Below are 24752 nucleotides of genomic sequence, written 5' to 3'. Positions count from 1 at the left end.
CCTGGGCTGTCATAAGTCAAGCTTGAACCACCATTGGAACTTGTGAGGCACAGGAAGTGAGGTAGGGAACAGCCTCTGGAATTCACTCACTTCCTATGGACAGAGCTAGGAGCTTGAGCAGGGAGGAGGCCCGCAGACAGCTTTCCTTCAGATCAGTCATGTGAGTCAAGGACTTATTCTCTTCTCTACCTTTGTCTTTGGGCCTAAACTCCCTCTGGCTCTGCCAGAAGGTTGAGTTAACCTTTTCCCCTTTCCTCCTCTCTCCTTCTCTCCCTCTCATTTTTCTTACTCCCGTTGTGATTAAACCACCATAAACTCCATTCTGACTTGAATGTTTCATTTTAGGAATTTCATAGGTAAATTCCTTGGAGACCATAAATTAATATTATAACATCTTTAAAGGTGATTTTCACAATAACACTAGGTGCCAAAAATAAGTGATTGTGCCAGAGGCTGGCACTAGAGAAAAAATGCCAGGCTGAAGAGTGTATGAAACATCGATGGGGGAGGGGTCCAGAAGTTTGGAATCTTGAGGAGGGGAAGACTCAGGCTGGTAGAGGAGTTGCTCACTCAGTCTTGAGAAGCCGAAGAGAGAAGGGAAGGAAATACTTTCTCTTGAGGGTTACCCACTTTTCCTGCTGGTGACTGGAAATCCTTTCCCCCAACATTTCTCAAATGAAGGGACTTTCTGAAGAGAAACCTGAGCAGACTTTATCTCAGCTCCTGTTGCCCAGGGGTGAGTCAACCTGACTTTCTCTCAGGGAGCCTTAGGCTGCCAAGGCCTGAGTTCCCCCCAGACTCAAGGAGGGAGGTGAAAGGGTTTAGATAGAGACAGGGACCCCTTTTTCCCACTTTCCTTTTCCCATTCTTCCCTGCCTGTTATTCCTTTTTTATTACCTGATTGAGTTGACATTAAAAGTTATCTGTTCCCCAAGCTGAGTGTGAGTGAACAGATCAAGGGGAGATCCTTTGATCTCAAGTAATGGAAGAGGAACACTAGGGACAAGTGTGAATTGGGGAGAGCAGCTTTAGCTAAGGATAGAAGGCAGAAGGGGGAAAATCTTCAAACCTCTTCTCTCTCTGAGTCAACCCTAAACATCAGCTGTCTCCCCTGAACCCAGCTTTGAGAAGGGGGGTCTCTACTCTTATCCCCCTCTATACTGAAAGGCCAAACCTCCTTGGGGTACAAACTAACCTCCCTTTATAATACAGATGGCATCCCAGATTTAAAAGAACCCCATTTATAAAAAATAAAGCTTTAGTGACTGTCATTCACTGTCATCAACTGTCAATTGTGAATTTGTTGTCAATTACAACTCCTGAGGCTAGCAGCCTTTGTCACTGGCTCTGCCTAGGAGTTTCCACACTGGATCAAAACATCATGATTCCTGGGGGGGGGGGGGGAGTACAAGTCAGTTACTAACTGCCACTCTGGTCAGTTACAAAACTGAGGGAGAGACTTCCGGTTAAGATGGCGGCTTAGAGAAAGCTAAAGTTCAGATCTCCGGAAAACCCTTCCCGACCGATCTCAAACTATAAGCTCCTAAGGCGCCGAAATTCAAAACGATCAACAGCACAGACCCAGGGAACCCTCCTCCTGGACCTGGACCCGGTTCAAAAGGTACGGCTCCCCTCAAAAGCCAGAACCCGAGATCACTCGGACCTCAGGGGTAAGAGCGCAGAGTCCAAGGCTCCCGGAAGCCGCAGCCCGGCCGGGCTCAGAGAGCAGGGTCCTCGGAACAACAACCCTCAGGGCCTTCTACCCGAGTCCCAGTGAAAGTTACTGCCTGGGGCTTCCTCTGCAGAGAGCTGGTCGAAACAACAGCAACCCTCAGGGCGGGCAAGACAGCCTCACGGGCTGGATCCTGCTATCCAAGTCTTAGTGAAAGTCCTTGCCCTCGGAGCTTGGGGAAGCTGCAGCCCATCCCCCTGCAGGCCAATGAAACAGCCTCACGGCCAGCGATTCTGAAGGCAACTTCCGGAAAGTGAGCCGGAGGGAGAGTGTGGCCTCGTGGTCCAACCCTTCCATTCCAGTTCCAGTGAGGCATATTCAGTTTAACCCAGGGAAAGCTCATAGAACCAACATCTGCCCAGGACTAAAGCCTCTGAACACCAGACAGAGATAAGAAAAGCTAATCCTCCACATTCAGAGATGGCAAACTCCACAGAAGCACAGAAGCCCCAAAATACCAAGAAAAATAAGAAGAAAGGGGCGACTTTGGACACATTCTATGGAGCCAAAATACAAAATACAGAGCAGATAGAAGAAGATATACAAGAAAATGCTCCAAAATCTTCCAAAGGAAATAGAAACTCTCCACAAACCCATGAAGAATTTGAATCAGAAATGACCAAAAAGATGGAAGCCCTCTGGGAGGAAAAGTGGGAAATAATGCAAAAGAAATTCACGCATCTACAAAACCAGTTTGACCAAACTGTAAAAGAAAACCAGGCTTTAAAGCAAGAACTAATAAAGCAAAGCCAAAACACCAAGAAATTAGAAGAGAACATAAAATATCTCACCGACAAGGTGAGGAGGAAAAGAAAATGATCTATGTATTTAACGAATAATGCTTGGAAATGATCAAATAAAATATATTTTAAAAAAATTGTTTTAAAAAAAAACTGAGGGAGAGAGTCTATTGTAAAAGGGAGGCTGTACTAGGGCTTTCAGTGATAGGATCTAGCCATCTTAGATCCTGTCCAGAAGCAAAGCTTGTAGGGATAACAACCATTTTCTAACTGTTAACTCCTGGCAGTTAGAACCTGGAAAAGATCTAATGGGAAACAGGTTACAACTAATACTGTGGTCAGCTATGGTAGGAATAATTGCAATTTATCGGGGCTACTGGATCATTTATAATACAGTGGCAGGGATGATAGACAATATTCTGGGGCCATTAACCAATATGACTATGGGTTGGACACAGTTACTAGTGAATTATCTAGATGTAAATTATCTCTGGCAAATCATACCCCAAGTCTATGTTGTATTTGTGGCAGTGACTAACATCTTAAAGTACATCAAAGCTGCTGTCAACTTGATCTTCCAAAAGAAAACTGTATGTGCTCTACTCATAGATAATAGATTAGAGACATTGCTTGGTCAGATTCCTATTATAACTGAGATATGCCAGGATTACATGCAGAAAAACACAAGGCATGGGGAAGGGAACTGACGTGGTGATGGGACAGACTAATAAGGATGCTGTAGTTACTAATATGAATACTGGGACACCATTAGGGACAATAGGGGAAAATGACCTTGTCAATAACATACAGGCACAAAACATCAAGGCACCAACTAATGCATCTGCTAACAATCTTGCAAATGCATTAAAGGTTCAAATGATTATGCCTTTGTGTAATGTAGCTAAGGTCACTGATAACTCTGGCATCTTACATGCAAAGGTTCATAAGTCATTCACCACCCATGACTTAGAGTCTTTACATAAACACATGCCTAAATTTTCATTAGAGCCTCATCTCACAATTAAAGAATTAAAAAGAGCATTAACAAAAACACAAGCCATTCCTCTGAGCAAGCTGTTAGTTCACAGACAGCAGTGATCCAAAGTGCTAGTTAATAATAGTGCATTGAAAGAGAGTGGAATAGCTGAAGAGGGGATGGTAGATTACACTATAACATCTACAAAACTTGAAATATCTACTAGTTATACAAGTGTATTACAAACCATGGGGCAAGAAAAAGGTTCTGATGATAATAGGAAACCTGTGTATGTAAACACAACATAATAGCTAATTTACAAAGGACTCCAGAGCCATATCTTGGGACAGAAGTGGGAGAACAAAAATACAAACCTCTCAGTGATACAGGGGAGAATGGATCTGTATTGAAGTCATTCCCAGATGATACCACCATAGAGGAAATGGTTTTAATGTCAACAGATTCACAAGAGGGATAAGATAAATAAGAACCTAATCCAAAAGATATGGTAGAACCTGTGCACTCCAATAACATAATAGAAGATACACAGGAAGCAGTAAATGCACAAGAATCAAATTTGTAACCACATAACAGAATTAGAGCATATTACTGGGCAACAGCTAGAAAAATAATTGGGAAATATAGAAATCACTGAAATAGGGTCAGAACAAGTCACAAAAACTGAGTTAATAACACCTGACACAGAATTACAACATGTCACTGAACAAAAGCTAGTGAAAGACATGGAGAGTACAGAAATCAATGACCAAGAGTCAGACTCAGACCCAGATGATACAGTACCAAATGATACAAATAGTTGACCAAAACAGTGATGAAAAACAAGAACCCTATCAGTACTTCAAGCTCTATGATAAATTTCACAAAGATTTAGATGAGTGGGACACAAATTGGCATAGTGAACACCTGAATTCAGAACAAACATTTTTTTTCTGATTCTGATGAATCACTTGAAAACATAGGAAACTCTTTATCAGTAGAGGAAATACTGTATATTACAGGAATCAATAGTTTTGAAGAATTTTGTAAGAAATATAACTTAAGAGGACAATGACACTGAATTGGAAATAATTTGACAGAGAACAAACTGAAAAAGAGATAAACAATTAAATTATATTATCACATCTACTTTCTCCAACCTTGAGCATCACATAACACAACAGACACCATCTATTGAGAAGACTTGGTACCAAGACTGGTTTGAGTTCTATAGGGTAGCAACCAACATAAAACCTTATAAGAACCCAGATTGGGACTAGGTGCATAAATAACTGATCAATTTAAAAGTCCTTAAAAGCTATTGGGCAAAATGGAGTATCTTTATACAAGAAGTTTGATAAGATTTGATCTTAAATTTTAGGGACTGTATGTGTAGTTCTTTGTTCTCTTTGAGTTTGAACATGTGAAAGGAAATCCTTTATTCCCTTTGTCTATTTTGAGTTAATACTTTGGTTAACAATAACTTAAGTACCTCTATTCAGTACCTCACTAGTTTGTAAAGACAGGATTAACTGTCCTTGGTCTACTTTTGAATTAAATCAACAAAAGCTTGAACACCCTACTTAGCACCATGTGGGGGAGCTCTCCACCCTTTCAATTCAATCAGTCAGGAAATGAGAATTCACACCTCAGTCAATCAAGAATATGTGAACTCTTTTGATGAGCATTCACCTCTCTAGAAGATGAGAAGTTCCCACAAACACTGCCCCATGAGCAGTGGTAGGCAATTTGGAAGCTGTGATTGGCCCTTGTGAAAAGGGGAAGTGACAAGAAGTCACTATAAAAAACCCTGAATTTCTGGGGCTAAGAAAGTCTACTCCAAGAAAGAAGTTAGCTTCAAGAAGAAAGTCAGCCTCAGGAATGATCTTCAGCTCAAGTCATCATCTTGACCTACTTCTTGGAGGGAACTTGGGTGAATGAATAGCTGTCTTTCCTTTCCTATCTTCTGGAGAGAGTTTAATCCAGGCTGAAGGTCAATAAGTCCTGGCTGAGTCCAGAACTGGAGCAATATTTAGATAGATAGGCTAAATGTCTTTTCTACCTTTCTGTATTTCTCTACTTTTACTCTTTCCACCTCTTTTGCAAATAAAAGCTATTAAAAGTCATTTTGACTTTGAGCAATAATACTCTAAATCGGTGACTACCATATTATTTATAATTTTTATATGTTTTAGTCAAACCATTAAAATTTAATTCCTACATATTCATATTTTGGCAACCATTACATTTTAACCCTTACATATGTGTAAAATTACAAAGTTAGTTTGGAATTGGGGATTCAAACATCTCCTTGATTAGATTAGGAAAGCCTTCAGTCAAATTTTAATAAAGAATTTCACTTGGAGGTTGGGTGGGAAGAAAGTACCTTGGTCTCCCTCTCCCCAAGATTGACCCTAAGAAGACTTTTTGAACTCTGTAGGACTGGAGAATCTGGGGAGTTTTATAGCTGTTCTGGTTGTGTTTTTAGAAGAGCAGGGACTAATGTCAGTTTCTGAACTGGTAGCCAGGGACAAAATAGATATATGATTTTTCAAGATTTTACCAGAAGCTAGGCAGTAAGACTGTTCCATGCTTAGAAGAGCTTCATGAATATAGCCAGAAAGGGAAGAAAAGGACTGGTATCAACCAGGAGTCACAAATATCATTTTGCCATATATTTCCTCTAAGACTGTATCTACTTTCCCCTGAACTCTGCAAAAATGTTTATAGGAAAATGTGTGGAAGACTTTTCTCCCTTTAGGGTGCGAGGATGCTTTGTACTAATTGTCCTTTTTATATTTCTTAAGTAAATATCTCTTTCTAATATTTTATTCATTATGGGTGATTTGTGGATAATAACTGATAATTAGGAAGGAAAGCACACCAGTGGAAACTCATGAGCTCTCAGGTGTTAGTAAATCATCCTCATTTCCTCCAGGCTATTCCTAGAATCTTGTGAAAATGATGTAGTTATCTTGTCCTGTAGCTCCAGCCTTATACTTAGTAGGCACATAGCAAATGTTGATTGAATTGAAGGAAGGAAAATGAAGGGGAAAAATGAAAGCTTTGCCAAAGGTAGAAGGCCTCTGTGTTCAGAAGGCTTTAATATAGCACATATGAATCTTACTCAATATTTTCAAATTCTTATTGATTATTTTAATACCAATTTAAAAAATTTTCTTGGCTTAATTTCATTTAAGTATGAAATTGCTGTTATCACAATTAAGTCAAAATTCAAAGAAATTCTTACACTGTGGTCAACCCTGTTCAGAACTTACTAGAGTATTAGACTTAATTTTTTCTGACATAAGAGGGAGAGGACAGTGAAATTGTCTAGGATTCAGAGGAGAGTTTCAGAAGTGACTGACGGATCAGAGACTGAGACCTACTGGGAACTGAGGATAATTTTTCTTGCAGAAGAAAGTATCTTATGTTTCCAGAAAAAAATTCTCTGCACTAATCTTGTCTCAAAAATGGACAATGTTAGATTCCCTAAAATAGTTTTCTATTTCCAGCTCTTTGGCATAAAATGTGCTGCTGGATATACTATTGCATGATACTAGACATCTAGAAATATCCAAGTGACTGAATTAAAAAAAATAGCTTCTTTTCCATATAGTTCACAGTGATAATCCATTAAACCTCAAGGGGGAGGGGGGGCTGGGGGAGGACATCCTATTGTATTCTTTAAGGAATGTGTTTGTTTTCTCATCCAGGTGACACAGGTTCATGAGGATGAGCCATTTGAACAATCTTGTCTATACCCACATTTCCCCAATTTCCCTAATGGCATGCATATCCTTTTAGTTACCTATGTTTGAAATCTGAGTCAGAGTTACAAATCAACTCACTCTCCCTCACTTCAGCTATCTAATCAGTCACCAAATCTTGGTATTTCAAAATGCCTCAACATCTCTCATACCCCTTATCTCTATCTGCACAGCAACTGCTCTAATTCAGGCCTTCCTAACCTCTAGCCTGCAGCATTTCAAAGACCTTACAATTGGCCTCCTGGCCTCAAGTCTAATTCCATTCTAATCTATACTTCACAAAGCTGCTAAAATGATTTCTTTTAGTATAGGCCTGACCATGGCACTCCTTTCCCCTACAAACTTCAGAGAATCCCTTCAATTTGTTTGTTGGATTAAATATGAACTTTTCTGTTCAGCATTTAAAACTCTTCATAACCAGAACTCAATTTATCTCTCCTTGATAAAAATTCTCCTTCATATATTCTATCTCTTTCCAACTGAGATGAAATATTTTTTTTCTAAATAACCCTTAGCACAGCACCTGGCATAGAGTAGGCACTATATAAATACTTAGTCCATTCCTCATACATCCAATCCAGTTAATATTATTTTACTACTTACTATGTGTGGACATTGAGTTAAGTTCTGAGGATATAATTAAAAGAAAGACAGACCTTGTCCTTAAGGAGATTACAATCTTAAGGGGTCAATATACTTAAGTATTATATTTTATAAAGTTTATTAATAATCACTTGAAGTAGAAAAAAGAAAATAAAAGAAATAGAAGTGATAGCCTAATTATCTAATAAAAAGTAAATCCACATGTGTAGATTCTCCTGCCTGACATAAAGCTCGCTTTCTCAGCCACAATCAGTGGAAAAAGAGAGTAGGATGGGGTCACACAAAACTTATATCCTCCCTATATTAATACATAACATGGGAAGGAACATGGGAAGCTGGAAAAGAACGTTCCTGGGAAGCAAATTCTAACTATACAACCCCCCCCACCCTGGTGATTTCATTGGGAAATGAGCATGTAGAAATCTCCCAGATTTACATTCCTAGTTTCCCCAATGAATCAGTACACATAACCAACTAATATTTCTTTTTTTCTTTTTTAATTTAAAACCTTACCTTCCATCTTGGAATCAATACTGTATATCGGTTCCAAAGCAGAAGAGTGCTAAGGGCTAGGCAATGGGAGTTAAGTGACTCACCCAGGGTCACACAGCTGGGAAGTGTCTGAGGCCAGATTTGAACCCAGGACCTCCCATCTCTGGGTCTGGCTCTCAATCCACTGAGCTATACAGTTGACCCCCCCAACTTATATTTCTAAAGATTTGAAACCAGAGGTACATACAATATTGCACTTTCTAAGGGGAAATTAAAATAATTTGGGGATAAAAGGTTACTAAAAGAGGAGAATAAAACCAATGTTAGGTGCATTGACAAAAAGCCAATTAGGGTTCAGTTCCCTTTGGCATATGAGTATAAATTCAAAATAAATGCTTTCAACCCCCTACCGTTCAATCCATTACATCCCAAAGTTCATCCTGGATATTTTGGTGCAGTGTGTGGTTTCTGCAGACATCTCCATGGTGCCTTCTCCAAACAGTTCACTTTTTTGATTTGGGGAAGTAGCAAGTTTCTTATCTTAAAATTACTCTCAAAAAAGAAAAAAATTATAAATCTAGAATTTTATGACAATAATACAATCCCCTCCCCCCACTTAGGAGGATGTTGACCAGCACATGGGTCTCTCCAGGATACATGGCTGAATTATGAGGTATATGAATCAATTGTTAAAAGAAAATCAAAAACATAAGACCCAAATAAAAGAGACAAAAGCAACTTCTGTATGAAACATAAAATATCAAAGACTCATGTGTAAAAATTCTAGGTAAGGAAAAATAAGCACATAAGATATTCTTGAATCAGGGCCTGATTTAAGTGATTTATGTCCTACAAACCGGTAGTAGAAATTATGCACTTACCCAATCAGCAGCCAAGACTACAGAAAATTGCCATACTATGAAAGAAAAAGAAAAGGGACTGGATTTTGCAGCAGAAAGGAAATATCATTCCCTGGTATGATTTTACCTTTGCATTCAGGGATAGGGGAGCCAAAATGGCAGCCAAACTGAGGAACTTTGTATAAGTCTAGATCTGGCATGAGGGAATCCTGCATCTGACATTGTTAAACAGCCACTTTTTCGAATCCCAAAATAAGTTCAAGTCCCCTGTCTTGGCACAGAATCTCTTCTCCTGGAGTCAGACACAATCATTAATCTAAGTCCCATAAGATTTAAAAATCAATGGCAGATTTCCATAGTCTAAAACTTTTGGGTAGGCAGGCTAATGGACATTTTAATGTTACCCTAGTGCAAAATCAAAAACTAATTAATACTGGTAATGTGCTTCAAATACAAAAAAAAATGAGAGAAAAAAGAAAACTCAAATACTCTATTGCACATACAAGGAAAACAATAATAAAATCTTTTAAAAATCAAAAATATATAGTTCACAATCAATGACACACTGTGTTAACCAAGGAGAGACACAATACAAAGATTTCTCACTCAAAAATGAGATCCATTTCCTTTTTAATTTGGCCATGATCCACAGTGTAAGTGCACATGATTTTCACCAAGTAACAAAATTTTAAAACAATAGTACAGCAGCTAATGCACATTCAAAGAAGTACCAAAATCCCCAAACTCATAATAACCCAGTTAATGACAATAGCAAACAAACCCACTAAATATATAGGATTCACATGAGTTGCTGTGTGACTTTTTAAAAACCTTTGAACTCATATATATATTTGTCACAAGTTCTCCAGATCTAGCCAATCTGTAAACTTTGGCAAAGATATTTCTAACAATGTCTATTACTGCCATAATTCCAAAATGTGGCAGGAGAAACCAGGAAAACAAAACAAAACAAAACAAAACACCTCTGTACTGCTGATGAAAACCTTTTTGGTCTAAAATGTCATCAAGACTCTAGATCATTCCGGTGGAAGGGTAGAGTAAGCTGAAGAGTAACATATAAAAAGAAATACAAACCCCCCTGGAAAACCTTCCCAACTCCCAGATGAGATCATAACCCATGATAGGTTAACCAATCCTCTTGGGAAACCTCTCTCCTCTGAAATAAGACTGAAACAGCCATGAAAGGCATGTCTTTATATGTCCCATTCATTGCAATGTGGAGGTGAGGACTACAATAGTGAAAAATCACTTTTGATGTCTCATCCAATAAATGTGTATAAATGTGGAGGTGGAGAATACAATAGTGCTATTGCACTTCACTTCAACTACTAAATGGACCCTTACTTCTTGTTATAAACAACTCAAAGGTAGGCAAATGGTCAATCAGAGATAGTGGTGCTCCTAGATATTTAAATATTACTTCCAAAGACCCCTTAAAATCAATTGAGATTTTTAGCTCATTAAATTCTCCAAAGGTTGTATACTGGTTGTAATCAGTTTGATGGAATCCATCCATCATCATCTATTTGACACTTAACAAAAGCAAAAAGTAACAAAAGGTCATTTATGCAACATGTAACCTTAATGGATCTGGTGACAAACCCAGCATCCATAAGAACCTATGGTTTTACCATGGAAAGGGGTTTATACAAATTGTTTATGGACTTTTATAATGATACTTTCTCTCGTCTAGTCATGGGGAGGGTACAAATAAAGACAGTGCAATCAAATATATAGCTAATAGCCAATACAAAGTAGCTGAAAATGGCATAGTATAACAGAAGATATTAGATTAGATTAATATGTGAATTTAAAAAACAAAATTAAACCTTAAAACAAACAATCAGCAAATGCAATATATGTGACAGGATGTGAGCAATGAATTCAAGAGTCCTTTTCTCTAATTCCAAAAGCTGCCTTATAGAGACTTCTTCACTATGTGTAGGGGAACAAAATGAAACAGTTAACATCAAAAAGGCAATGGAGTATGAAAAGCTTAAAAGTCACCTCCAGACTCTTTGAAGTTCCTTCCCCTCCCAAGTATCATCATCCATCTAGATTCCTTTGGTCTCACTTCTGAGGTTTCCCATACATACACTGAGCATAGTATAGATGAGCCCCATATTGGATGTGTTGCAGAGATTGGGTAGTCCAAAATGCCAAAGGGGTGTAGGGAGATAAATCTCCCCTCTGAATCTCAAGGTTACTCAAGCTATTAACTGCAAGGTATATAATCAATACAAGAACCCCCAGCAACAGCAGCAAGAAAAGACATCCTAAAACTGTGTTAATGCTCTTTCATAGAGTAGGCCATTCTTGCAATTCTACTTCCTGTCCATAGCATGCACTGGCTAAGAGTGAAGTTAAGAGGTTTGGAAGAGTAACCTTTCTCCCCCCAGGGATAAAGTCAGTGGCTCCTTGACACCTCAGTATCCACCCCCATAGCCAGGAGCATGAAAACCCCACTGGGTTAGCCAGGCTGGGGTTGGAGTAGATAGTGTGGAAAGGCTGGTTCATACTGTATTCCCCTGCTGTAAAGCAGCTAGCACAGGTTTGAGACCCTTGTGGTTGTAGGGAGTGATAGCCCCAGGGGATTTGGATTGCACCCTTTGGGCAGGAAAAAGAAGGTGCTACCAAACAGCTCTCAGACCTTTGGGCAAACAGCAATGGTAGGGAGGCCACGACCCTAACTTCAGTAGCTCATGGACAGCACAAATGGCAAGGACCCCCAGGCAGTGTCTGGTAAGATGTTGGAGGCAGCAGCAGTAGCAGCAGTAGCAACAGTAGCAGCAGCAGAGGTAGCAGTAGTGCCTTGAGGAGCAGCAGCAGCAGCAGTGGGAGGAGACTTTTTAAACTAATCTGTCTTTTTGTCTATTAAAAAAAAATTGTTCACTATCTTAGAGAGGAGCAAGGGTCCTAAACTCCAGACTTCTGATTGTCATCTATGTAAAATTTAAATTAATATCCAATGACTCCAAGTATTATATTTTATAAATTTTATTAATAGTCAGTTGAAGTAGAAAGAAAATAAACTAAAAGAAATAGAAGTTCAAACCTAATTATTGTAATAGTAGGATTTGGTAGGGGAATGAACAAGAAGGAAACATATAAAAATCAGGTTTTTTTTTTGGGATAGGGAAAAAGGAAAAGGGGTAAGGAGAATTATTACAATTAATCTTGAACCTTAATTTCTATAAACCTATCTTGACCTAACTTATCTAAGCTAAAACAATAAGTTTCCCCAACACCAAATCTCACAAGTGGAGTCCAATAAAATGGGCCAGAATATTCAGAGGAAAAATGTCCAGAGCAGGTCCAGTGGAGAAGTGGGTCTTCAGTCCTCTGTTCTAGCTGTCAGCAGCCAGTCCAAAAGATTCCTCTCTTCAGCTGGTATCACCAAAAGCTAGAAACCTGTTGTCAAACCTCCAATCCAAAATCCTTCAGGAAAGAAGGGCCAAGATTGTTGGGACCTTAGAATCTTTACCCAGATCTTGACCCTTAGACTCCCATGTGAATCTCTGTCATATTCTCCTGTCAATCAATCTAATGTTTGCATTACACAGTTCTTTTGCAAACATCCTCTTCTTATTGTATTAGCTAACAAAATGTAAATCCATATGTGTAGACTCTCTTGTCTGGCATAAAGTCAGTGGAAAAAGAGAGCAGGGCAGGGTCACACAAAACTTATAGCCACATAATGTGAGAAGGAACATGGGAAGCTGGGAAAGAGTTTTTAGAGAGCAAATTCTAATTATACAACATATTATCATATAACACATATTTCCATATTTGTCATGTTGAAAAATTGCTTACACTAGAGAAAAATTAATGGAGTCTTTGAATATTGTCACTGTCTGATGTTTTGAAATAACACAAGTTTGTTATTCATGGAGGATATGAAATGAAGAACGATCTGTTTCAGTCTATGTTCTCGATTCTGTCTGCTCCTTCTAGCATAATGCATATTCTTTTTTGTCATGAGTTGACTTATATCCTTGCCTTGCTGATAATAGTTGTTATTCACAATTGATTATCATTCACTCTTGTTATTGTGTACAATGTTCTCCTGGTTCAATTCACTTCACTTTGCATCATTTCATATAAGTCTCTGGAAGTTTTTATCCAAATTTTTCTTTTTAGAAGATGATTTAATGAATTTAAAATTAATTCTGTAATTCATTAGTTCTTACAATGCCACTCACAAAATCTCACTTGTGTTTTATTCCAAATGATGAAGCTTTCCTAATTTTCTATCAAGGTCTGATTAAGATAGTTGAAGAATTATTTAAATGCAAAGAACCAAAAGGAGAACAATAATAGCAATAGTGGCAATGACTTCCCTTTCTCTATGCCAGAAAATATCAATTTCCCTCATAGAGTCCTAGCATAACTTAGTTTATACTTTCCCTAAATTCTGTTCTCTATCCTGGCTTTTACTTGAATCCTGGTAAGAAAGTCTGCATGGATATATGTAGGGATTTCCAGGAAGAATTGGATACTATGTATATAAGCCAGAAAAAAAATATATATGCATGGTTATATGGAACATCGTTGTTTTGAATTACCAGGAACTAAAGACTATGCCTATAAATAAATAAACTCATAAATTAAAATCATTACTACTGGAAAAAATTATCAGTCATTTGATAAACCGGCATTTATTAAGTATTTACTGTATGCCATGCACTGTGCCAAATATTTTCTCCTTGTTTTCAAATAAGCATACCTACATAATTCAGTCAACAAAATATATATGACAATGATTTTTAGGTAAGGCACCATAACAAGAAACTCCAGCTATATCTACTGACTTGGGGATAAATACTTTCTTATTCCACCTATCCCCATTCTCTGTGTCATACCTCTGGCAGTTCTTCAGTCACAACTGGACACAATGCTTCAAAGACCAAAGATCCTATACCTTTAGGCACAAGAGTCTCTTCATGAGCTCACCTATGCCTAGCTTTGTCTGGAATCTACCCTCCTCCCTCTGAGGTATGAACCAGCAAGAACCTCTCATTAGATGACACATTGGCAACAGGAGATACAGAATGGGGACAATACCATTCAGGGAACAAACAAAGGAGGAAGTGGTTGAGGAAAGGAAGAAAGATGCAGTTATCAAGTATATTTTGAGGGAAATAATTGCTCCAAACAGTTTTTCATGAGATGAGAGACTCTGAGCTTTTTATTATGACCGAAGGGAAGGATTTAGAAATCACTATAAATTATCTGATGAAAACATTCACCCAGTGGGCTTTTGTGGTCTAAAAAGGCTACCCAAATTTCAGTACTTTCATCTTGTGCAAAATCTCAGCAGAGTCAGACCTACTATAGCATATTATGCTTAAGAAAGACATAATCAATCTGGAAACAATTTGAAACAAGTTAAATGGGTTGAAGGGATAGCAGTACTTTCATGTCTAAATAGAATAAAGGTAGTAGGATGTCTTGGTTAATAAGGCTAGGAGGGAATATGGTTGGAGTATATAGCATTGAAAGTTAAAGCTAAAGAGATAATGGATTAATTCACAATCTCCAACAGAACCACAAATAGGAGCATCCCTTGAAGTTTAAGAGAATTAAACTTAAGACTTAAATAAAGAACTACTTACTCCTTTATACAGTAAGTAGCCAACTTACAAAATAATGGATTTTGCCTTTTATGCAGGATGACAATACTAAAGGATACTAAGAAAATTAATGGGCAGTTATTTTTTCCTCCATTACATATTGCTTCTAATCCATGGATGGGATCCTGGTTTCCTAAATACGACACCAGAGAAATACAAGCTCTGGCAGATCCTGCCAAGTAGGGGGGGAAATGAGTATGAAGCATCTATCATCTGAGGAAGAGTCTTTCTAATTTCAGATAGGCTTATCACCAGAATAGGCCTGGGGTACAAAATGTGGCTAAAATTTTTTATAAGATTATCTTTTAAGGCATTCAGATTGGAATTGAAATCAGCAGGCATTTTCATACCAATGATATCAAACTTCCTCATTGTGTCAAGTACTGAAGGTAGGTTTATGTTTGAAGTCAGAAAGAAATTAGTATATTTTGGAGAATAATGTCAACTTTTTGATTTTGTTATAATGGAGATGTATTCCTTCTGTCTGGAGTGGGAATTGGAGGGGTCTTGATATAGCAAGATGTACCCCTTTTAGTCACTCAAATAATCTCAGAGAGAGATGTGGGTAGATGCTGCTTTATTGCTTGTCTCACCACGGACTGGGACATTGTGCTTAAGTCAGAGATCCAAAGGCAATGCTCAAATATATACAAATGAACTCCCCAATTTATAAAAAAAAACACCACCAAACTTTCCAATACCCTCTACCTGTGCAAAAGAGTACCAACTAAAAGTTTATGTGAAAAATTCAGAGGTGGAAGGGGGAAGGGAGAGTAAACTTGTATCCAATAATAATTCAAACTTAATCTCTACTTGGAGTTTCAGGAATATTGATCTAATGTTATTACATTACTGCTAACCAAAAAATATATTAAGAATATCACACTAATCTCTTACTAATTGTCACTTCCTACACTTCCCACAAATTTTCTTGATAAGCTGGCAGAGAGCCATAACTAGGAATATTTACACCATAAGTAGAAAGGCTTAATTTTTAAATGAAAGTAGTAGAGGTGGAGAGGGAGACCCTCAAGACACTGTTGTGAGAAGAAAGGAATTCCCCTGGGGAGAATTATCTGATCATTTCCAATACAATTCAATAAGCATTTATTTATTTTATTTTATAACATGTATTAAATGCTTACTATAAGCAAGGCACTGAACTTGGCATTAGAATTTTTTTGAAAATGCTAAAAATGTCCTGCCCCCTAGGAACTTACATTCTACTGAAGCATATAATATTTAAATAGATGAATGATTATATTTTAATTTGGGGAAAGTAAGAGGAGCAAAAAATAAAGGAATAAGAAAAGGACTTCTATGAAAGATAGGATATGAGTTGCATTGAGATGAACCCTTAATGTTTATAGTTACAGATTCTTCAAGGCATAGGTGAGGAGATGAATTATAAGCATGCAAAAAAACAACAGAAGAGTGAAAAATGAAATATCAAGATCAGGAAAGAGAAGAGAAGTCAAGTTGACTAAAATGTAGAGCTTGAGAAAATGAGAAGAGGATTAGTATAAAATAAGCCTGGAAGTTAATTTGGTAGTAGACTGTGAAAGGCTTTAAATGCCCACTTGAGAGGTCTATATTTTATAGATTTTTAAAATGAGTTCAATTTTCGACATTTGAGTTTATAACTACTCTGGATCATCTATTTAGAGATATCAATTAGATACTTGGAGATGAAGGATTGTAAGTCAGCAGAGAGGTTAGGGCTGCATAATTAAGTTTGAGAACCATTAGCATTGAAATAATAATTGAATCCATAGGAACTGATGAGGTTACCAAGTGGAACAGTATAGAGGTAAAAGAGAAGAGGACCCAGGACAGAGACCCATTCAACACCCACCCCTAGTGGGCATGACCTGGATGAAGATCCAGCAAAGGAGACTGAGAAGTAGAGCAGTGTCCAAAAAACCTAAAGAGAAGAGTATCAAGGAAATAATTACTGATAGCATCAAAGGCTGTAGAGAGGTCAAGAGGGAACTATATTAAGAAAAGTTCACTGTATATGACAATGAAGAGATCTTTGTTAACTTTGAAGAAACAATTTCTGGTGAATGGTGAGAATGGAATTCAGATTGTAAAGATTTAAGAAGATCCTTGGAGAAATGAGGAAATAGATTCATTGTAGATGACTTTCTTAGGGTTTAGTCATAAATGGAAGGAGAGATATACTATGATGATTAGTGGAGAGTGGAAGCTCTAGGTAGTGGGAATAGGAACTTGCCTCTCTGTCTCATTCTTGCCCAACAGATATGTGATCTCACTCCAACCCTGTATGTGAATGTGTGTGAGTGTATGTGAGTATGTGTTATACAGAAGGGAGAACATCTTTGTGAACCATAGGGTTCATCCATCTTCTCCTGCCTCCTACGAGGACTAGCCACAAGATGGAAGGTCCCAACTTATACCAAGCATTAAGGTTCTGCTACTCCATGCCTCCTACTATATTGGGTCTTGTACCACCCTCTGTCCTTCAAAATCTCCCACCCACCAAGTTGGTTTAGTCTAGAACCAAAGCTCTCTATTTTTCTTCCCCCTTTCCCTGCTTTCCAGTCTACTTAGCTCAGCCCAAAATGAAGATTTAAATTTTGGGGACCCTGTACCATTTCTATTCCTATCCCTTTACCCCACTCCACATCTTAGTTTTCTTGAGAATTTTCCAGAATTTGAAAGAAGTAGAGAAGCAGGATTCATATTTCTCATATCTTAGTAGTTTGGGGGCCTGGATCCTTGTGTATAGTTCTCCCATTCCCCAAAATTAGACATCATAGGCCAGAGCCCATGATCCAATCAAGAGCCATAAGGCTTTGAGACTCTTTTCTTACCCTCCTATGCCTGCCTTTTTTTTTTGTCATCCTGTCTCCTATATGCTTGGCCATAATTATACCTGTACCACCATCAGACTCAGTCTTTATTTTCTTCAACTAGGAGATTAAACTCTGTCAGCAGACATGAAATACCATGTAGATTTATTTTTTCCCCAATCCCTAATCACAGGGCAATGATACAGCCTTCTTGGGCTCTTGGCATGTAGTGATGTATGTAGAAGGGAGGAAGAGGGAAATGAGAGGCCAGTTCAAAAAAATTATCAACTGATTGTCATATGTCTTTATTTTTGGTCCCTAAAAATCCTAGTAGCCTTTCTTTGATGTGCTATGCCTTACCAATATTGTATCTAAAATGGGATTCTCAGAATTATCATCTTCCTTTATGATGAATACTAAACTTGTATGTAATTATAAGTTGGAGGAAAAGCAGTCATCATCCTTGAGGAACTTATATTCTAATTAGGAAAAAAACATAAAGGGACACTAAATGGTGACATCTGTAAATAGTGGCCACCTCTGAGTGGAGACATGGAAGAAGAAACTATGGAAAACTGATCCCTTTAGTTCTCATCACCATGCAGCTATTAAGCCTTAGTTACATCTTTTCATTTCCTTCAACCCTCCTCTCTGGCTGGGGGAGCACTGAACTGCTCCCAAAGCCTCCCTTTGGAGAGGGCAGGATTTGGACTTTTAGCTCACTCTACTTTTCATCTGAATTTCTGCTTATTTTCAACTCCATGGATGATGATGCCCCTGCTCTAGAGTACGTCATGGAATCTCCTTTTCCTATTTTATTTTGTGTGTTGTCTTTCTCCCATGAGACTCTAAGTTCCTTGAAGGCAGGGACTGTCTTTTTCTTATTTGTATCCTCAGTGCTTAGTGCAGTCCTGGCACAGAGTAAATATAGTGCATACCTAATAAATGTTTATTGTATTTATTTGAGATGTTAGGAGGAATTGAGTGAGGAGTAAATGAAGCTATAACTGGTTTGGGAATTCTCCTTAAATACAGGTTCTGGGAGGAGCCTTCTAATCAGCATGAGAGGCAGGGAATGAGGGTACTTTCAAAGTGTGAGATGTAGGGCTGAAGAAATATTCCATGATGCAGAAGTTTCTGGGGCAGGATGGAGAAGTCTGGGAGGAGTACAGACTAATGGAGCTCAAGTCTCTGTCTTGCCAATGTTTCTACAATTCTACAATGTTTCCCGGCTTCCAACATTTCCCCTACAACAATTCCACTGGCCACCATGCTCTCTGCTTCCATGGAGATTCCATCCCTATTTTGGTTTTCTTTAACAATAACTGAATTATCACAGAATATAACAGAATCGAGATTGTTTGGACAGCTGCTGTGTTCTACACCAATAATAGAAACTTGACTATTTATTATTACAGATCATAATAACATTCACATATACATAGAAATTTAGATGTACAAAGTACTTTTTTCATAAAAATCTTGTACAAGGATCATTATCTTCTTCATTTTACAAATAGAAAAACTGAAGTTTAAAGAATTTTCATTAACTTGCCCAGGTCACGTAGCTTTAGCATGAGATTTGGAACTTACATGAATCCTTTTAACTTCTTTTTCTTTGGAATAACCAGTTTTCTGTCTACTATACTAAAATGCAAGGGCTGTGCCTTTACTCAAATTTTTGTGCCCAGAACTAATAAAAAACTCTGCATATAATAGGTACATACCTCTTAGATGTGTACTTGATTTAGATGAATGTATAGCTAAATTTGGATTTTATACACTGCAGTACTATGGATTGATGTGGCCTTGTTTTAGGTATAGTAAATTGGAAGAACTACTGTAGAAGGTGGCTGAGTGGATAGAGTGCTAGGACTGGAGTTGAAAAAGGTCTGAGTTCAAATCCTGTTTCAGACATTTACTAGCTGTGTGACTCTGGGCTGTACGGGGTAAATTTAGGTTGTTTTTTTTTTTTAATAATATTTTATTTAATCATTTCCAAGCATTATTCATTAAAGACAAAGATCATTTTCTTTTCCTCCCCCCACCCCCCATAGCCGATGTGTGATTCCACTGGGTGTCACATGTGTTCTTGATTTGAACCCATTTCCATGTTGTCAATATTTGCATTAGAGTTTCCTTTAGAGTCTCTCCTCTGTCATGTCCCCTCAACTGCTGTAGTCAGGTAGTTGCTTTTCCTCGGTGTTTCCACTCCCATAGTTTATCCTTTGCTTATAAATAGTGTTTTTTTTTTCTACTAGATCCCTGCAGATTGTTCAGGGACATTACACCGCCACGAATGGAGAAGTCCATTACATTCGATTACACCACAGTGTATTAGTCTCTGTGTAGAATGTTCTCCTGGTTCTGCTCCTCTCGCTCTGCATCACTTCCTGGAGGTTGTTCCAGTCTCCATGGAACTCCTTCACTTTATTATTCCTTTGAGCACAATAGTATTCCATCACCAACATATACCACAATTTGTTCAGCCATTCCCCAATTGATGGGCATCCCCTCGTTTTCCAGTTTTGGGCCACCACAAAGAGCGCAGTTATGAATATTTTTGTACAAGTCTTTTTGTCCATTATCTCTTTGGGGTACAGACCCAGCAGTGCTATGGCTGGATCAAAGGGTAGACATTCTTTTGTCGCCCTTTGGGCATAGTTCCAAATTGCCCTCCAGAATGGTTGGATCAATTCACAACTCCACCAGCAATGAATTAATGTCCCTACTTTTCCACATCCCCTCCAGCATTCATTACTTTCCTTTGCTATCATGTTAGCCAATCTGCTAGGTGTGAGGTGATACCTCAGAGTTGTTTTGATTTGCATCTCTCTGATTATAAGAGATTTAGAACACTTTTTCATGTGCTTATTAATAGTTTTGATTTCTTTATCTGAGAACTGCCTATCCATGTCCCTTGCCCATTTATCAATTGGAGAATGGCTTGATTTTTTGTACAATTGATTTAGCTCTTTATAAATTTGAGTAATTAAACCTTTGTCAGAGGTTTCTATGAAGATTTTTTCCCAATTTGTTGTTTCCCTTCTGATTTTAGTTACATTGGTTTTGTTTGTACAAAAAGCCTTTTAATTTGATGTAGTCAAAATTATTTATTTTACATTTTGTGATTCTTTCTATGTCTTGCTTGGTTTTAAAGCCTTTCCCCTCCCAAAGGTCTGACATGTATATTATTCTGTGTTTACCCAATTTACTTATGGTCTCCTTCTTTATGTTTAAGTCATTCACCCATTTTGAATTTATCTTGGTGTACGGTGTGAGGTGTTGATCTATTCCTAATCTCTCCCATATTGTCTTCCAATTTTCCCAGCAGTTTTTATCGAATAGTGGATTTTTGTCCCAAAAGCTGGGATCTTTGGGTTTATCGTACACTGTCTTGCTGAGGTCGCTTTCCCCCAGTCTATTCCACTGATCTTCCTTTCTGTCTCTTAGCCAGTACCAAATTGTTTTGATGACTGCTGCTTTGTAATATAGTTTAAGGTCTGGGACGGCAAGGCCCCCATCATATGTGTTTTTTTTCATTATTTCCCTAGATATCCTTGATCTTTTGTTATTCCAAATGAATTTTGTTATGTTTTTTTTTCTAAATCAGTAAAGAAATATTTTGGGAGTTCAATGGGTATGGCACTAAATAGATGAATAAGTTTGGGTAGGATGGTCATTTTTATTATATTGGCTCGTCCAATCCATGAGCAGTTAATGTTTTTCCAATTGTTCAAGTCTAGTTTTAGTTGTGTGGACAGTGTTTTGTAGTTGTGTTCATATAGTTCCTGTGTTTGTCTCGGGAGGAAGATTCCTAGGTATTTTATTTTGTCTAAGGTGATTTTGAATGGGATTTCTCTTTCTAGTTCTTGCTGCTGAGCTGTGTTGGAGATATATAGAAAAGCTGATGACTTGTGTTGGTTTATTTTGTATCCTGCAACTTTGCTAAAGTTGTTGATTATTTCAATTAGCTTTTTGGTTGAATCTCTAGGATTCTTTAAGTAGACCATCATGTCATTTGCAAAGAGTGATAACTTGGTCTCCTCCTTGCCTATTTTGATGCCTTCAATTTCTTTTTCTTCTCTAATTGCTACTGCTAGTGTTTCTAGTACAATGTCAAATAGTAGAGGTGATAATGGGCATCCTTGTTTCACTCCTGATCTTATTGGGAATGTGTCTAGTTTATCCCCATTGCAGATGATATTAGCTGATGGTTTTAGATATATACTGTTTATTATTTTTAGGAACGACCCTTCTATTCCTATGCTTTCTAGTGTTGTTAATAGGAATGGGTGTTGTATTTTATCAAAGGATTTTTCTGCGTCTATTGAGATAATCATGTGATTCTTGTTGGTTTGTTTGTTGATGTGGTCAATTATGTGGATGGTTTTCCTAATATTGAACCAGCCCTACATCCCTGGTATAAATCCTACTTGATCATGGTGAATGATCCTTCTCATCACTTGCTGGAGTCTTTTTGCTAGTATCCTATTTAAGATTTTTGCATCTATATTCATTAGGGAGATTGGTCTATAGTTTTCTTTCTCTGTTTTTGACCTGCCTGGTTTTGGAATCAGTACCATGTTTGTGTCATAAAAGGAGTTTGGTAGAACTCCCTCTTTGCTTATTATGTCAAATAGTTTGTATAGTATTGGGATTAACTGTTCTCTGAATGTTTGATAGCATTCACTGGTGAATCCATCAGGCCCTGGGGATTTTTCCTTAGGAAGTTCTTTGATGGCCTGTTGGATTTCATTTTCTGATATGGGATTATTTAAGAATTCTATTTCCTCTTCTGTTAGTCTAGGCAGTTGGTATTTTTGTATATATTCATCCATATCACCTAAATTGGTGTATTTATTGCCATATAATTGGGCAAAGTAATTTCTAATGATTGCCTTAATTTCCTCTTCATTGGAGGTGCTGTCCCCCTTTTCATCTTTGATGCTGTTAATTTGCTTTTCTTCCTTCCTTTTTTAAATTAGATTGACCAGTTCTTTGTCTATTTTTTTCAAAGTACCAGCTTCTTGTCTTATTTATTAAATCAATAGTTCTATCACTTTCGATTTTATTAATTTCTCCCTTAATTTTTAGAATTTCTAGTTTGGTTTTCTGCTGGGGGTTTTAATTTGATTGCTTTCGAGTTTTTTTATTTGCATTTCCAATTGATTGATCTCTCCTCTCCCTAGTTTGTTGATATATGCACTCAGAGATATGAATTTACCTCTGATTACCGCTTTGGCTGCATCCCAAAAGGTTTGAAAGGATGTTTCGCCATTGTCATTTTCCTCGATAAAATTATTAATTGTTTCTATGATTTCTTCTCTAACTAAACGATTTTGGAGTATCATATTATTTAATTTCCAATTAGTTTTTGATTTGGTTTTCCATGTACCTTTACTGATCATTATTTTTATTGCCTTGTGATCTGAGAAGGCTGCATTTATTATTTCTGCTTTTCTGCATTTCTGTGCTATGTTTCTGTGACCTAATGTATGGTCAATTTTTGTGAATGTGCCATGTGGTGCTGAGAAGAAGGAGTATTCCTTTTTATCCCTATTTATTTTTCTCCATATGTCTATTAATTCTAATTTTTCTAAGATTTCATTCACTTCATTCACCTCTTTCTTATTTATTTTTTGGTTTGATTTATCTAAATTTGATAATGGTTGGTTTAAGTCTCCCACTAATATGGTTTTACTGTGTATTTCTTCCTTCAATTCTCCTAGTTTCTCCATTAGAAATTTGGGTGCTATATTATTTGGTGCATACATGTTGATTAGTGATATATCCTCATTATCTAAAATCCCTTTTTAACAAAATATAATTACCTTCCCTATCCCTTTTGATTAGGTCTATTTTTGCTTTGGCTTTATCAGATATCATGATTACCACTCCTGCCTTCTTTCTATCAGTTGAGGCCCAGAAGGTCTTACTCCATCCTTTAATTCTGACCTTGTGGGTGTCAACCCGCCTCATGTGTGTTTCTTGAAGACAACATATGGTAGGGTTTTGGATTCTAATCCATTCTGCTATTTGTCTACGTTTTATGGATGAGTTCATCCCATTCACGTTCAAAGTTATGACTGTCATTTGTGGACTCCCTGGCATTTTGATATCCTTCCCTGGTTCTAACCTTTTCTTCTTTGGCTCTACCTTTTAGTCCAGTGATTTACTTTAAATTGGTCCCCCTTGTCCCCTCCATTGATATGTTTCCCTTTTTAGTCCTTCCCTTTTTGTTCCATCCCCTCCCCCGTCTCTTTCCCTCCCCTTTTGTTTTCCCTCTCCCCCTCTCCCCCTTGGTTTTCCCTTCTCCCTACCCTTGTTGGGTAAGATAGAATTCAAAATCCCAATGGATCTGGATGTTTTTCCCTCTCAGAGTTGATTTCCCTGAGAGTAAGGTTTAAGTAAAACTCTCTTCCTCTCCTTCTTATAGGAGTTTTCTTCCCCTCACCTTCCCATGTGAATCTTTGTGTGAGAACGATTATCCTATTTGGTCTTTCTTTTCCCCCTATTTACACATTACATTTTCCCTACATGTTAGTATACATAGATTGATATAAATGTAGTCCTTATAGAAGAGAGTTTGAGTAAAAGAAGAAGATAACATTTTTCTCCTTTTCCCTTTCCTTCATATTTACCTTTTCAGGTATACCATGCTCTTTGATTTTCGATATCGAACTTTCCACAGAGCTCTGGTCTTTTCATTGCAAAAAGTTGGAAATCTTCTATTTTGTTGAATCCCCATACTTTCCCTTGGAAGTATATAGTCAGTTTTGCTGGGTAGCTGATTCTTGGTTGAAGACCCAGCTCTCTTGCCTTTCTGAAGATCATGTTCTATGCCTTATGATCATTTAGAGTAGAACTTGCAAGGTCTTGTGTGACCCTGATTGGCATTCCTTTATATCTAAATTGTCTTTTTCTGGCTTCTTGTAGGATTTTTTCTTTTGTTTGAGAGTTTTGGAATTTGGCAATTACATTCCTAGGAGTTGTCTTTTGGGGGTTTAGTGTAGAAGGTGTTCTGTGAGCTCTGTCAGTGGCTGTATTGCCCCCTTGTTCTAGAATCTCTGGGCAATTTTCTTTGATTATCTCTTGTATTACGATGTTGA

The sequence above is a fragment of the Monodelphis domestica genome, chromosome 6 (assembly GCF_027887165.1).
Source record: "Monodelphis domestica isolate mMonDom1 chromosome 6, mMonDom1.pri, whole genome shotgun sequence".
Taxonomy (NCBI): domain Eukaryota; kingdom Metazoa; phylum Chordata; class Mammalia; order Didelphimorphia; family Didelphidae; genus Monodelphis; species Monodelphis domestica.
This window is presented reverse-complemented; position numbering follows the sequence as displayed.